General features: G+C 35.1%; 1 long non-coding RNA gene across 3 annotated transcripts; it reads right to left on the bottom strand.

The window, feature by feature from the left end:
• Positions 1 to 6375: 6375 nt before the first annotated feature.
• LOC146937491 (uncharacterized) lies at positions 6376 to 8122 on the bottom strand. 3 transcript variants are annotated; one of them, XR_015030955.1, is made up of 3 exons: positions 7798 to 8122; positions 7382 to 7579; positions 6376 to 6838 (listed from the first exon to the last, which is right to left on the bottom strand). It is a non-coding gene; the product is annotated as an uncharacterized LOC146937491 (long non-coding RNA). The 3 variants fall into 3 exon arrangements; XR_015030956.1 differs by having other exon boundaries at positions 7382 to 7582; positions 7798 to 8070; XR_015030954.1 differs by having other exon boundaries at positions 7382 to 8084.
• Between the last annotated feature and the right edge of the window lie 8425 nt (positions 8123 to 16547).

The raw sequence follows: 16547 nt of genomic DNA, 5'->3' as shown, positions 1-16547 counted from the left end.
TTTTGAATTATTCGTCTCAATTATTTTTATGTTGAACATGAGAGACGAACTTGTCGAAAATGGTTCTTTAAATCCAATTACCTTATAATTCTTTCATGAATGATTTTATGTGAATAATGGATGATATGTGGACGATTGTGGACGATTGAATATGATGTTTATCATGATATGATGTGTTGTTCCATTTTACTTGGTTATTGGAAAGTATGTGGAAACGTTATGATATTTGGTAAGGAGATATTGATGTGTGTGATGATGACTCTTGTGTAAATTGTGATTTGTTGAATGTGTGGACATGTATACTTGATAATGCAATGTTGTTGAAATAGTCAATGTAATTGGAGGTGTACTTTTACATTGACGTTGTTGTGGTGAAGTTGTGCATTATCGGGTCATTGTTGTATGTCCATGCATCATAATCATATCGAGTCATATGTGAAATGTAAAAGAGGAGGTGTAATTTTACATAGGTGGATTATAAGAGAGGATGTGTTCTCTTACATATGATGTTTTTGTTGCATCATGGGTGACGACCTTGAGAAGATTTGGTACCACATGCATATACGTGTCGAGTCTAGGCGCATTGCATATTATAATGATGTTGATGTGGCATGTGAATGATGTAGTTAGTGATGAATGTGTTGATAAATGCTAGTTGTGATACTTGAGTTGTTGCTTGAATGTAACCATGAATGTTAATTGAACATGTATTCTATTTGAGAATTGAATTGAATTAATCATGTTAATTATTGTTTATTGATTATGATTAATGTAATGCTTATCCCCAGTGGTTTTTGCCGCCTACCTGTCTGTATGGATGGGTAGACGCTGTGCAGGATTAGTTGCTCGATGAGTTTGCTTAGTGGATGTTTGGATGGCAGGAGCTTTCTCTGCTGTCGTGTCTTAGAGTCTAGGACAGACTCTGATTAGGCTTTAGTGTCTTGTGTCTGTTGTTGATTTGACTTTATTGTCCCTTTGTTTAGGACTTGGAGGATTTATATGTTGGTGTATTTTTGACCATGGCTTGTATTTGAGGAATTATATGTTTTGTTCTGCTGAGACTGCTGAGATATTTTATATATATGCATGTTGAGTTTTTGGTTTATGTTAGACATAGCGTCTATTTCTTGAATATTCGTTATATTCGCATGTTTTATCGCTTTAATAGCAATAGGGCGTTACACTCAACAACAATTTACAAGTGTCAAAACTCTGCTGAAATTGTTCTACAATCAAAAGTTCACTTAGAATTTCTTAAGAACTTTCATATCTTAGAAATTCTAGAGTCTTAACAGTATGTATCTGATTTGTATTGTGAACACCATTGATTGTATATCAAGTGTTCAACCTCAAAATTTTTTCTTTGTAATTCTGTTTAAATAGAAGTCTCTTGCAGTTGTGTTTGAGCATAGGAAGTCTCTTGATTGTGTTCAGGAGCATAGGAAATCTCTTGCAGAAGTAGAACTCTATCTTCTTCTGATCAGTGTTTTCAACTTAGGAGAAAACGAAGAAAAAGCTAACACAATTCAACCCCCCTTCTTGTGTTTTTCTCTCCTTCTATTGGTATCTAGAGCCTTGGTCTGTTGTCTTAACACTTAACAGTGTAACAGAAAAAGATCTGAGAAAAACATGTCTGGTGATTCCTCCAGTTCGGAATCTGGGAACAACAATGTTGTTCCATATGACTATGGTGACAAAAAGAAATCTAACTCTGGAAAAGTTCCTAATTTCAATGGAGATCCTGAAGAATTTTCTTGGTGGAAAACCAACTTCTACAGCTATGTCATGGGTTTAGATGAAGAACTTTGGGACATACTTGAAGATGGTGTTGGTGACTTAGTCCTTGATAAAGAATGAGCTGGTGTTGATAGAAAGAAACATACTCCTGCTCAGAAGAAACTTTATAAGAAGCATCATACTATCAGAGGAGCACTTGTAACTGCTATACCTAAAGCAGAGTATATGAAGATGAGTGACAAATCCACTGCTAAGGCAATGTTTGCTTCTCTTTGTGCAAACTATGAAGGCAACAAGAAAGTCAGAGAAGCAAAAGCTATTAAGCTTATTCATCAGTATGAGTTGTTCAAGATGAAGGATGATGAAAATATTGAGGAGATGTACTCAAGGTTTCAAACCCTAGTCTCTGGACTACAAATACTGAAGAAGAGTTATGTTGCTTCTGATCATGTTAGCAATATACTAAGAAGCTTGCCTGCTAGGGATTTCTTCTATCATTCTAGTTCTTGACGATCTACGTCAAGGCTCTATGACATAATATATACATATCTAACTTCATATGAAAATCAAGTTCATTCATTAGGTTAGAGGTTAGCAATAACAATTATATCTGAGCTGATTTTACGGAGAGCCCTGGGGTGGAAAAGGAGACCTAAGGTTAATGCTACCGAGGAACCTAAAGATTTAAACACGTTAAGTGTTGAAGATCTTGTCAGCTCTCTCAAGGTTCATGAGATAAGTCTAAATGAACATGAGCTTGCTAAGAAGAGTAAATCTATTGCTCTACCATCTAAAGGGAAGTCATCAAAAGCTCTTAAAGTTATTGAATCCGAAGAAGAGTCACCTGATGGAGACTCTGATGAAGATCCTACAGAGAAGATGGCTATGCTCTCCAACAATCTTGAGTATCTGGCAAGGAAGAACAGGAAGTGTCTGAGTAAGAGAGGTGGTAACAAAAGCTGATTAAGAAGGAGAAATCAAAGGAGAAATCAAAGGATAAGTCATGAATATTAAGAAATTCAGAAAGCAGATTAAGAAGATTTTAATGGCAACCTGGGAAGATTTAGACAGTGAATCTGGGTCTGAAAAGGAAGAAGCTGGAGATGAAGCAAATGTAGCTATGGGGTTAGTGGCTACTGTGACTTCAAAAGAAGATACTGACTCAGACTCTGAAGATGAAAATGAGATATGTCTAAGAGCAAAGGAAAAGAAAAAATCATGGTACCTAGACAGCGGTTGCTCAAGGCATATAACAGGAGAGAAGTCTATGTTCCTCACCCTCACAATGAAAGAAGGAGGAAATGTGAAGTTTGGAGGCAACCAGTCTGGCAAGATCATTAGTACGGAAACTATTGGTAACTCCTCTATCTCAATTAATAATGTGTGGTTGGTAGATGGTCTTGAACATAACCTTTTGAGTATCAGTCAGTTTTGTGATAATGGTTATGATGTGATGTTTGAAAAGACCAACTGCACAGTAATCAACAAAGATAACAAGTCCATAGTATTCAATGGAAAGAGTATGGAGAATGTCTATAAAATTAACTTCTCTGAACTAGTTAATCAGAAGGAGGTAATCTGTCTGTGAATGATAAGAAATGGATGTGGCACAGAAGGTTGGGACATGCTAACTGGAGATTAATCTCTTAGCCTAGTAAGTTACAACTTGTCAAAGGCCTACCATACATTGACTATCATTCAGATGCACTTTGTGGTGCATGCCAAAAAGGGAAGATTGTGAAATCATATTTTAAAACAAAAGACACTGTCTCAACCTCCAGACCCTTAGACTTATTTCATATTGATTTATTTGGATCAGTTAGCACTGCATCCTTATATGGAAGTAAATATGGATTAGTTATTGTTGATGATTACAGCAGATGGACTTGGGTAAAATTCCTGAAAAGTGAGGATAATGCTTATGATGTATTAAGCAACTTCTGCACTCAAACACAGTCTGAAAAAGAAATGAAGATTTTAAAAGTAAGAAGTGATCATGGTGGAGAGTTTGAAAATGAGCCATTTGAAAATTTTTGTGAAAAACCTGGAATTGTCCATGAATTCCCTTCTCCTAAAACTCCACAGCAAAATGAGGTTGTAGAGAGAAAGAATAGAACTTACAAGAAATGGCTAGAACCATGATTCAAGAAAACAATTTGGCTAAACATTTCTGGGCAGAAGCAGTGAATACAACATGTTATGTCCAAAATAGAATCTATATCAGACCTATCTTGGAGAAAACAACATATGAACTCTTTAAGGGAAGAAGAGTCAATATCTCTTACTTTCATCAATTTGGATGTACCTGTTACATTCTAAATAACAAGCTCAACCTAAAGAAATTTGATGCCAAGGCCCAAAGAGGAATCTTTTTAGGTTACTCTGAAAGGTCAAAGGCATACAGAGTGTATAATTCAAAAACACTTTGTCTTGAAGAATCAATGCACATTAAATTTGATGACAAAGAGCCTGGAAGTAAAACTCCAGAGCAAGATGAAAGTTTTGCAGATATACAGGTTCCTGAAGATACTCCAGAACCTGATCAGATAGCTGAATCTGAAGTTAGTCCAGAAACTGAACCAGCCCCTGAAGCACAAGATGAAGTTGTTTCTGATGAAGCTCAAGATGGCTCTCAGCAAGCTAATCAATCCAAGAATACATTCAAGTACAAGTCTTCACATCCTGAGGATCAAATCATTGGAAACAAAGAGAGTGCTAGAAAAACAAGATCATACTTTAGACAAGAAGAGTTTGTGATAGGACTGTTGTCAGTGATTAAACCTGCTACAGTTGATGAAGCACTTTCAGATGATGGATGGATACTAGCTATGTAGGAAGAGCTTTATCAGTTTCAAAGAAATGATGTGTGAGATCTGGTACCCAAACCTCAGCATAAGAACATTATTGGAACAAAATTGGTATCGAGAAACAAGCTGAATGAACAAGGTGAAGTAGTCAGAAACAAAGCAAGACTTGTTGAACAAGGTTACAGTCAACAAGAAGGCATTGATTATACTGAAACATTTGCTCCAGTTGCAATATTGGAAGCAATCAGGTTACTTCTATCCATGGCATAATATTATATCAGATGGATGTAAAGAGTGCATTTCTCAATGGAGTAATATCATAAGAAGTGTTTGTCAAGCAACCTCCTGGTTTTGAGGATCTTAAGCACCTGACCATGTTTACGAACTTAAGAAATCACTAATTTATTTTTCCGCTGAATAATCCAAATTAATCCTTTCTTTGAAAAATTAGTTTTACTCCTATTTCAGACCCTTTTTTTTTTAATAAAAGATATAGCCATTTACAAATTAAGTCATAAATAAACTATATACATACATCACACAAGCATGCGCCATATAAGATCGTCCCACCCAAAAAAAATTATGTCCGATGATTATTGCTCTGATACCATATTGTAACGCCCAATGTTTTCATCCAAGACATTAATTAAAATTATTCATTGCTTTAGAAAATATGAGACTATATATTTTTTTAAACAAACTGTTTGAATGAAACTAATAGAAAGATAAACTATTAAAAATAAATAAATAGAAAATTACTCCTTAATAATAGAGTTCAAAAATATTTTAAAAGTTAAAATTACAAATTAATGAAAACTAGTATTCTTTTTCATTGAAAAACCCAATTTGCCCCGTAAGCGTTTCATCAGACATCAAGCTTCATATTTCATCTTTGGTACCTACAACTTTATATTAATGTAAGGGTCAATTTCCTTATCCAAATTGGTTCATACTCAAACCACAAGAACAATGTCACAAAGTAGATAGCATTAAAACTTCTCGATCAAAAGGAAATAAAAAAAAAAAACCCAAATGCAACTATGCATAAGATGCATGCTCTTAATCACTACATGATCCAGATATAAACAAGCCACAAAGGCTAAACAAGCCACAAAGGCTAACGAGCCACAAAGGCTAAACAAGCCACAAAGGCTAAAAACGAGCCACAAAGGCTAAACAAATGTCATGATAATGAAACAAGCCACAAAGGCTGCATATGCCATGCCATGATGATTAATTTTCAAAAATATATAATCTAGCCACTTAGGCAAAAGAAAAATAGAACCCAGCCACTAAGGCAACCACACAACTAAATCATAAACAAATTACATCTCTTTATTCTCAAAGATCACAAAACAAATAAAACATAATAAAAATCGATACCACATTCTCATATATAAATTTCACAAATAAATTCCAAACTTTAATAAATATATATATATTTTTCAATTAATATTATTATTTTTATCTTCTTTCAAACGAAAAGAATTTCTACCACTCACTACACCATTTATCCTTTATAACAACAATTGAAAATTTTTGCCAGAACTATGAAAAACGTTGCCTAAAAGTATAGGGGACGTTTTTTCATGATCTTTGGGCACACTTTTCTGAAACGTCCCCTAAACCCTAGGAATAAGGGACAATTTTTCGGGGAATCTAAGGGGACGTTTTTAAATGTTGCCATAGGATGCGACAATTAATAATTGTTGCCTTATATGTGAATCATTTAGAAGACATAAAAACGTCCCCATAGCTTACATGCAACATTTTTAGAGTGTTCTCGTAAAATATTACAATTTTCCAATTATTTTTGAAATGTAACTATAGCTTAAAGGCAATATTAAAATTGTCAATTATAACTCAAAACAAGATCGAATTTAGAAATACATCTACAAAAGATGTAATATAATAAAATAGTTCAAACATTAATTCAACACATAAGAGTAATCAAAATGTCGAACATTACTTATTAAGTTTAATGCTTCGAAGTATGAGCCTAGCAAAATAACAAAACCATAGTTCGGTCAAGTTTAATTGTTTAACTACAATCTAAATAAAACACCATCCAACTCATTCAAATTTATCTTGAAATTCATCATCCAAATCGTCCACTTCAAATTCATCATCGATGTCATCCTCTTGAATTTCATCATCTAGGCCGTCCTCTTATCATCTATATCATCCTCTTGAAATTCATCACCTATGTTGCCCTCGAGAATTTCATCATCTACGTCTTCCTCTTGCAATTCCTCATCTATCTCATCCTTTTCAACATCTTCATTGATACCTTGCTGCATAAGAACAACAAAATACATCAACCATAGATATTGTTGGTTCAGAGGACAATCAGGACATCATCAACAAGTGTTATACCTCACACAAATAAAAACCAAAACAACAAGTAAAACACACACAACATAACCGCAAATAGGAAATTTGTTTTACACATTTCCCTTCCTTATTCTATCATTACAGGCCCATATTTAAGTTTCCGTAACTTGTGCCATGTTATGCAACACAGAAACAAACACAAAATGCAGAAAAATAAATCACAAGTTCGCACAAACACCACAAAATGCAGAAACAAAATTTATGCATAAAATTTTGCAACACAATCAAAATCCAACCTTGGACACACTTAAACAATTCAGCCAACCAACATAATCATAAGTTCACACAACACTAATTCAGACTCTACACACGCAAGTTAACAATTTCAGGCACTTGACTACATTTCAAGTGATGTCACTACTAACAACTTTTTGCATATATATTAACAAGCAAAACAAAATATATGCATAAAATCATAATCATGAGACAAGAAAATGATTTACCGTCTACAACTTCTACAATCTCATGAGGCATTTCTATATTGTTTCCCTGCAGCTTCTCATGCAACTTTTCAATTTTTTCTTGCTTAATTTGATGCAGTACCATCTTTTTCAACTTAGCACTTGATCTAGCTTGAAAAGGTAAATCTAATCCTTCAGCAGAACTTTGACCAGTATTCCTACGCGAACCAACATCTAATCCTTCTTGCATTTTAAAGCATAGACAAGCGATAATTGTTTAATTGAAAAAGGAATTTCTAGTTAAAATTTCAAAAAAATTAATCATAGTTAACACTTTTAGAGGACAATTTTTACACGTCCTCTAAAAAAGTGTTGCCAGAGACAACAAATGGTGTAGTGACTATTTCGTAACAAGGTCCTAGCACTTAGTAAGAACGTATGGGGAAAAAGCCCTTTACCTTTGGGTGATTTTCCTGTGACACAATACGTCCCTAAAGTTGCTTCTGCACCGAAATGCACGAGCTAGTCTTGGGATTCTTAAGACCTCACACTAAGATGAAGTGGTAGAATAAACAAGGAGAAGAACGATAACAGGATGTAAAAGAGGATTTTTATGTTTTTGTTGCTAGAGGGTTACGCTCACCCTTTTCTCTCAGATTGTTTTGTTTTGGATGTTTGTTACGTGTGGTTCAAAATATTAAGGGCTGCTGAAAGTAAGATAAGAAACGTTACCAACTCTAGGAGAATTAAGTTGGGACTGAAGGAAATAAACTCACTATTAATGAAATTATTCTAGTCAAAGGTAGCAATAAATAAAAAGAAAGGAAGGTACATATTTGACTACAGGGTTGCACATAAATTTTTAGGGTTAAATATGTTTTTGGTCCCTATAAATATGTCAACTTTTCGTTTTAGTCCCTCTAAAATTTTCCTTCAACTTTTAGTCCTTATAAAATTTTCAATCACTACTTTTGGTCTTTATTTTTAATTTAATTTTTGTATTTTTTAATGAAATTGTGCAGAAATGTATAAAATATTCTAAAAAAATTTCCTAAAAAAAATTAGAATTTTTTAACAAAACACAAATTAAATATGAATTTTTAACCTTAAAACATATAAAAATTCATATTAAATTCATGTTTTGTTAAAAAATTCTGAATTTTTTTTGGAGTGATTCTTATAAAATTTTGAATTTTTCTGGAAAATTTTATTAAATAATATGAATTCTACATATGAGTTTACTTTAAAAGAGGGACCAAAAGTGAAGATTGAAAATTTTATAGGGACTAAAAGTTGAAGGAAAATTTTAGAGGGACTAAAACGAAAAGTTGACATATTTATAGGGACCAAAAACATATTTAACCCAAATTTTTATTGCCAACATATTAACTCCGATTTGGTCAACACTCCAACCTATATGATATTTTCCCTACAGGTTTATTTTCTCTTAATTGGTGGTTTCTAAAGGAAAATTAAGAGTGGACCAGTACAATGATCATGAAAGTGTTTAGATTACAATAAAGTGAATTTAATTGAAAACAAGTGGGCATTGCTTAGATTTGGCCTCGAAACACCAATGTGAACACAAAGTGTTACCAGTTAGACCAATGTAAAGATTCTATCATGCATAATTCTAAAGAAATTAAGATTATTATTATTTTATTATTGACATAAGTTACGAATACTCAAGTAAACTAATACGTTAGGATAATTAAGCTAGTGTACACAACACACACACATACTTAAAAATAAAATAATTAAAATGCGCATCTAATAAAATAACATAAAGATAGATAACCAAATAATTAACCTGAAAAGAGATGATTGAAGAGTAAAATAAAATATATCACAAAAACAATTAAAACACATATATATAAAAATATTGGGACGTTACATCTTCTATCTGAAGATATCAACGAAAAAGACATTTTTTGGGGGGCAATTTGTTAGCCTGTATTTTCAATAGGCTATAATATACGCGGTCAATGAAGTTTGGCCCAGATTTCGAAGAGAACGAAGCAAGCTCAAGTCTCAAGTTCGACAAAGTGAAGAAGATGTCGAAGAACGGTTGGCATCGAGGAGAGGAACTAAATGACGATTTCTCGTCGTAGAGGCGTTATTTGGAACTCAAATACGCCCGTAGCAGTTATTAGCGGTTACGTCCTAAATGTGTCCGTAGGCAGTTACTTAGTATAAGTAGCATTTTCCTCTATGGAAAATGGGTCACAATTCAAACATACCGAAAGCTTACACACTCAAACTATCCGCACACACACAAAGGAGAAACGAGTAAACAAGCCATAACATATGAATCTGTGTACCAACCTTTTTTACATTCATTTACTTTAATTTCTAGTTTAACTCTTTAGTTTAGACTCTTTTCTTTTTCCTTTATCCTTTAAAACCTTTTTTAAAGCTTTTGCATCGATGCATTGAAGATAATCTCGACGGGTCTCACCCTGTTTCTTGATTTCTACGGTTATATTCATAGTTCGCTAGAATAGTCACCAGACGAAGTTGAGAAATCAAATACAAACGGTCTTGAGATTTGCTGGCTGATATTACTCGCCCTTGTCTTAAAACCAGTTTAGTAGTTTACCAAAATCCAGGGTAAACAGCCCGGTGGGACCCTGTTTGTTCAATTGATTTTCAAAAACTTTTTCATAAAAAACGGTTTTTCAAAAAAAAAAAAAAAAAACAAAATCCATCTCCTTGTGAGATCCGTTTTTTGAATTTTGTTACTATTTCCGCATAACTTTATTGCTAAAAACACCAAGTTGTATGTGTATGCATTTGAGAAGTGGTAAATCTATGGCTTGTGCCAGTTCATCCACTTCACAATCATCTTCACAAGCACAATCTTTACAAGCCACTTCTCCTTTGGGAGATTTAAATGTGTCAACCCCTTTTGGGGCAACCATGGCTATGCCAGTTTCGACGGAAATGGGAGTAACTGCTCCCTCAACCGATCTGGCGTTCCTTCAACCACCAGTATTCCAAGTTCTTCTTTAGTCAGGCCTAGGCTTGATGATAGAAATACAAATGTGCAGAACCTTTCTATGGAACAAACGTATGGTATGCCAACTTCAACGATGGCAAATGCACATAATAGTGCATCCGTATTTGAAGATTAAGCGAATCAGTTCACAATGCACAACATACATAGTCCCTCAAGTTCTATCATTTTTGGTCGAAATACTCTACCACCGTTAACAACAAATTCGATGAATTTGTTAAGACAACAAATGGATGAGAGTTACCAAGCCTTAACCACCCAAATGGGGAGGCTAGAAGATTTCTTTGCACCCCCACAAGCGGTTTACCAATCGGTTCCCCAAGATCAAAATCAACAACCGTTACAGTTAGTGGAACCAATGGTTCAGAGGCCATAACTTACGCCTCAACCCCAACCGGTTGAACCAGTGATTCAAGATCAACCTGAAGTGATCTTGGTGGATAGAAATGATAATGCCGATGAAGTTGTTAGGAATGTCCAACAACAAAGCATAGGAGCACATAACAATATAGCCAATTTGGTCGAAAATATAATGGCTCAAAATGGTTTAAATATTAGCCTACATAGGCCAAACTTTGTTTCTCCTTTGTCGGAATTGGTATTAAAATCTGAACCTCCTAGGGGTTATAAAATTCCTAAGTTCACCAAATTTGCAGGAGATACAAGTGAGTCCACTGTCGAACATATCACACGATATGTGAGAGAGGCAGGAGATCTAGCAAATGATGAGAATTTGAGATTGATATATTTTCCAAATTTTCTAACAAAGAATGCCTTCATGTGGTTTACTAGTCATACACCACATTCAATCCAAAATTGGACTCAATTAGAGAGGTTATGAGCAATTCTACATGGGCCAATCTAAGATAAGTCTAAAAGAATTGGCAAGTGTCAAAAGGAATTTCACTGAATCCATTGACGATTATCTCAGTAGATTCAGATTGTTAAAGGCAAGATGTTTCACTCAAGTGCCTGAACATGAGTTAGTCGAAATGCACGCTGGTAGCCTAGATTATTCCATTAGGAAGAAACTAGACACTCAACACTTGAGAGATATGGCCCAATTGGCCGATAGAGTTCGATATGTCTAAAGACTAATGGCTGAGAAAGCCAGAACTCAGAAACATCAAAACACATAAAAGGTTGATTATATGGATCAAATGAAAGCAATCAAGAATTCGACATAGCTTTTGGCGATGTCGAAACAAGGGAGGTTGACATTGCTAAACTAAAACCTAGGCCCCTTATACGTGTAAATCGTTAAGGCCCTTAGACGGGAATAATCTTGTTGAAGCAAGCAATGAAAGATATGTTCCCAAAACATATACGTTCGACGTAACCAAATACGAAGAGATTTACGATCTCTTAGTTGATGATGGTCAAGTAGTAGTACCTAAGGATTTAAAAATCCCACCACTAGAGCAACGTCAGAAAAGAGGATTTTGTAAATATCATAATTATTTGGCACATAAAACCTCATGATATTCCCTTTTCATGGATTCGGTTCAAAATGGTCTCAATGAAGGCAGATTGAAGTTTTGAGACAAACCAAAGCGGCAAATGCAAGTAGACTCTGATCCTTTGTAAGATGCGAGTATGATGTACCTGACATCGCAGGTTGCAATATGGTTGAAGCAATTGTTGATATTGTCGAAGGAATGTCTGTCGAAGCAGAAGCTGCTGTTGCAGAATATCGAATGGTGGACATCAATAAAGATGTAGTTCGACGAGAAGTTAAAAAAGTATATCCTACAGCTGAAGAAGAACTGATTGACTTCCTCAATTGATGCAAGCTAAAGAATTCTGAGGTAATGCTCTGCCCTAGATTTAGTGTTGTTTTTGACAAATAGGCAACTAAAGGCCCTGAGGGTTCTATCCCGACACCTGAGAAAAGGGGAAAATAGTCTGGTGATCAAAGACCTAAGTTTTCCTTTACAAAGAGTTATATTCCTTTCATTAATAACTCTTCAATCACCAATTATGTCAACAATGGTGGTCAAGGAAAAACTTTTATTCCATATGCACCCAACCAGAAATGGGTTCAGTCAACCCATAAGAATGTGCAACATAGGAAGAACAATATGGTGAAAAGAAGCATCAGTATTGTTGATAACAACAAAAATGGCACTGCCTTTGAGTTGAAAAAGTATGCTTATAGCAACAACTGCAAGGGACAGAATCCCATGACATGGACTCAATGGAGAAGGTACCAGAGGTCTAAAAAAGGCGTTGCTGCAAGCCTTGAAGACAAATCTATTGAACCAAATAATGGTCAAAGAATGGTCGAACCAGGAAGAAGACCAGCGAAAGAAAGGTTGTCTCTTCCCTTAGTCGAGGATGATCCTAATGAAGATGATGTATTGGGTTCAAAGTTTATGGATTCAGAGCCGAACTTTGATGTCTTATGCAATGTAGTTTCCATTTTATCAGTTGAGTATGATATGGTGTCAGAAGTTGATGACTTGGAAGAAGAATTTGATCCCAAAGACATGGAGGAATACAAACCCATGTGCTACATTGCAACAAACGATGGCTCTAAAGGTAATTGGAAGCCATATTTGAAAAGCCAGATGATTCGATGAAGAATTGGCTTAAACCTTTGTTCATTCAAGCCAAAGTGGATGAGATTGGTGTTAACAAAGTGTTGGTCGATGGTGGTGCTGTTGTCAATTTAATGTCTCAGTCGTTACTCAAAAGGATTGGTAAGACCGACAAGGATTTGAAGCCTCATAATGTAACTCTGTCGAATTATGAGGGAAAGGCTGGACATTCCCTTGGTGCCATCCAAGTTAGTTTAACAGTGGGAACTGTAATTAGACCAACTTTGTTCATGGTAGTTCCATCGAAAGCTAACTTTAACTTGTTGTTAGGAAGAAAGTGGATTCATGGGATATGTATTCTTCCCTCATCCATGCATCAAAGAATCTCAATTTGGAGAGATGATCGTACAGTCGAAAATATTGATGCTGACCAAAGCTATTTTCTTGCTGAAGTGAATCAGATTACAATAAAGACTTTCAACAAAAGTTTAGCAAATATTGCTCCATGTGCATCTGTAAAGTCTGTTGGCACTAATCAAGGAGATGCAAGTTCTGTAAGACTCCATCCAACTCATGATTTCATGTGGGAAAGGGAAATTCTCGACACATAACCTATTGTGGAAGATTTGAATTCCCTAGGCTCAGGGAATGATGAGGATTATCATCACATCTAAACAAGACACTTAGAACCAGATCAGGGTTATTTAGCCAGAGTGTGAGATTAAGAAGGCCTTAATGTCTGGTATTTAGAAAAGGATGGTTAAGAAACCATTAACAAAGATACTATCGAAACACTTAGGTTGAAACTTAAGGAAAATTTGGTCAGTTGGCCATAAAATCGATTGTATCTATGATAAGAATTCGTATGATTCCTAAGTTGAAAATCAAATGGTGAAAATTGGCATTTCTTGCCTTTGATGTTTAAAGTTTCGGGTAGAAACCAAAAGAAATGGTTAAAACCACGATAGATGTAATTATTGTCTTGTATCCTTTTGACAAACTTGTCATTAGAAAAACGCCAGAGCAAAGAGTTGTGTTTATTAAAGTTTTCATTACAAACTTTGGTTCATTTGCAAATGTCTCTTTGTTGCAAATAATTATTATCCTGAAAATTGAAAGTCTTACCATTTACAATTTATCAAAGGAATAAAATTCTTTGATAAATGTCGAAATAAAGGCACGTACTGAAAGTATAAGCCTAATGTGTGAAAATAAAAATAGCACAGACATTAAAAATTCGACACGGAACAAACATTCGGCTTTGAACTAACAAGACAACGCAAAACATTGCTGAAGAGTTACAAAATTAGGCACTGTTATGTTACAACACATGCACATAACAGTACCAAAACAAAAGGAAGCAAAATTTGGCATTATAGTTTAAGACGAAGGTGATGCCAATTTATGCATGCCTACAAATCCCCAGATATCCACTACCATAAAAAGCCAAGATCTAAAAAACGAAAATGCCGTAAAAACCAAGCAAGCTTGATGTCGAGGTAGCATGATAGACATAAGTTTGTCGTAGGACCCGCTGTATGCAGAATAACGTTACGGCAGTTCGCAAGTTGACGGCAGTCGAAAAGATCTTGAAACAAAGGAAGGATATGATCGTCAGGAAGATTATCTGCAGGCAACACCTCCAGCATAAGGTTAAAATAGGTAGCCCCGTCGAAACCATGCTTCATTGCCTTCGCCAAGATTTGTTTGATCCTTTCCAAATTAGGGCGAATTTGATGAAGCATGAAAGCAGCGATCGCTACGTTGTAAGAAGGATGTCCACTGCTGGGCAACCGGCGCACAAATCGGCATTTAGCCAGGAATGAAGTGGGATCAACAATGTACCATAGACAATCCCGATTCAACGCCCTGAGCTCCGCCTTTTTGTTAGCGAGTTGATGGTGGATTTTTGATATGACACCAAAGTTTAAAAGGTCTTGAGTTCCAAAAGCAGCAACCTTTTTGGTAATAACCATAAGGAGATCGGTCGGAAGTGTTTCCATGTTTTAGGAATGAGCGAGATAATATCTCGTGATGCGTTAAGAGAGGAACAATTTGGAGGACAAGACCCGAGAGCTTTATAGCAAGAAACTAACTACAAAGCAGTTTCTTAAAACAAGGGAGGTTTCTTTTCAAGGGATTTTTTTTAACCGCTGCTTGTAACACCCTATTTCTAATAAGCGGTAAAACGCGCGAATATACAAACATATTCTAGAAATAGATGCTACGTCTTCGAATAAACCACAATTCATTCATGCATAAATATCATGTTTACATAACATAGCAGCGGAACATACATATAATCATAAAACATCTCCAGGTCTCAACAAAATACAAATGTATTCTCCAAATCTCAAATAACAAGTACCAACTCAACTCCAAAATACATAGTCAAATAAAACAACATGCAAGAACTACCCTAGATCAGAGCCCTAATCTAGACACTTGCATAAAAAGAGGAACTCCACTCCTCGGCATCATCAAGCAAACAAACTAAGCATCCTGCACTCCATCTACCCGTCTATACAGAAAGGTAGGTGGTAAACCACTGAGGGTTAGCATTACATCATCATAATCCATATAAGAAAATAGTAAGAACATTGGAATGAAAGATATATTTGAGCATAATGTTTGCTAAATTATACACATACTCACAAGTATCCACAACATTCATATCATTCATTACCATCATTCCAAGTTCATATCAACAAGTGTATCATACACATATCACAATTTCACCTTGTCAATCAACAATTAACAATTAACAATTCAATCCACAATTGCAATTAGCAAATCAATCACCAAACACATCTCCATGCAATTCAATTCACCAACAGTTTATGCAATGGCTCTAGACTCATCTAGATGCATGTGGTACCAAAACACCTCAAGGTCGTCACCTTCGTTGAAACAAAAACATCGTAATCACCTCAATTGGATATAAAATCCACCACCATCATTCATGTATGCATGAACATATGACTCAACTACAATGCATATGTTCACACAAACAATTCACCTCAACATCACCAATATTTGTATATATGCAATCAACAACAATTCACCACCACATAATATATATACAATCACCAACAACATTCACAATACAAGAAACATATGGTTGTCACACACATATGCATCACCAATCATCTCCACATAAATCAACATATAGTTGCCACATTTCCACATAATTCTTTACAATCCAAAATAAGGAACAACTACAACATATGATCACAAACATCAACTTCATCACTCAACAAACATTCATACACCATTTCATAGTCATATTAATCTATTCATAAATGGTTGATAAGCAATAGGCTCTCAAAAATCATTTTTAATCAAGTTCGTCTCTCAAAGTCAAAATATTACAAGCAATTGAACATTTAAGTCAAAACCAAGCAAACAAGCTCAATTGCCTATGCCATGTATTCTCACAAGTCACATATATGTGCAATAGAGGTTACATAAGCATTTCATCGGCCAAATACGATGAATTCATGAAAATCACAAAGTTCGTCTCACCGAAACACTTTTCAAGAAATTTCCCATTTTCTAAGCAAGACAAGTTAGACCCAACACCAACACATCATAGTTTGAAAACCATAATTGAACTTATAGAATCCAAGTTTGAAAGTAGGAAGCAATCCAT

This window comes from Medicago sativa, chromosome 3 (genome assembly GCF_051527215.1).
Source record: "Medicago sativa cultivar Bolivia chromosome 3, Bolivia_mono, whole genome shotgun sequence".
Lineage (NCBI taxonomy): Eukaryota > Viridiplantae > Streptophyta > Magnoliopsida > Fabales > Fabaceae > Medicago > Medicago sativa.
Note: the sequence above shows the minus strand (reverse complement) of the source record. Positions and strands in the feature narration are given on the sequence as shown.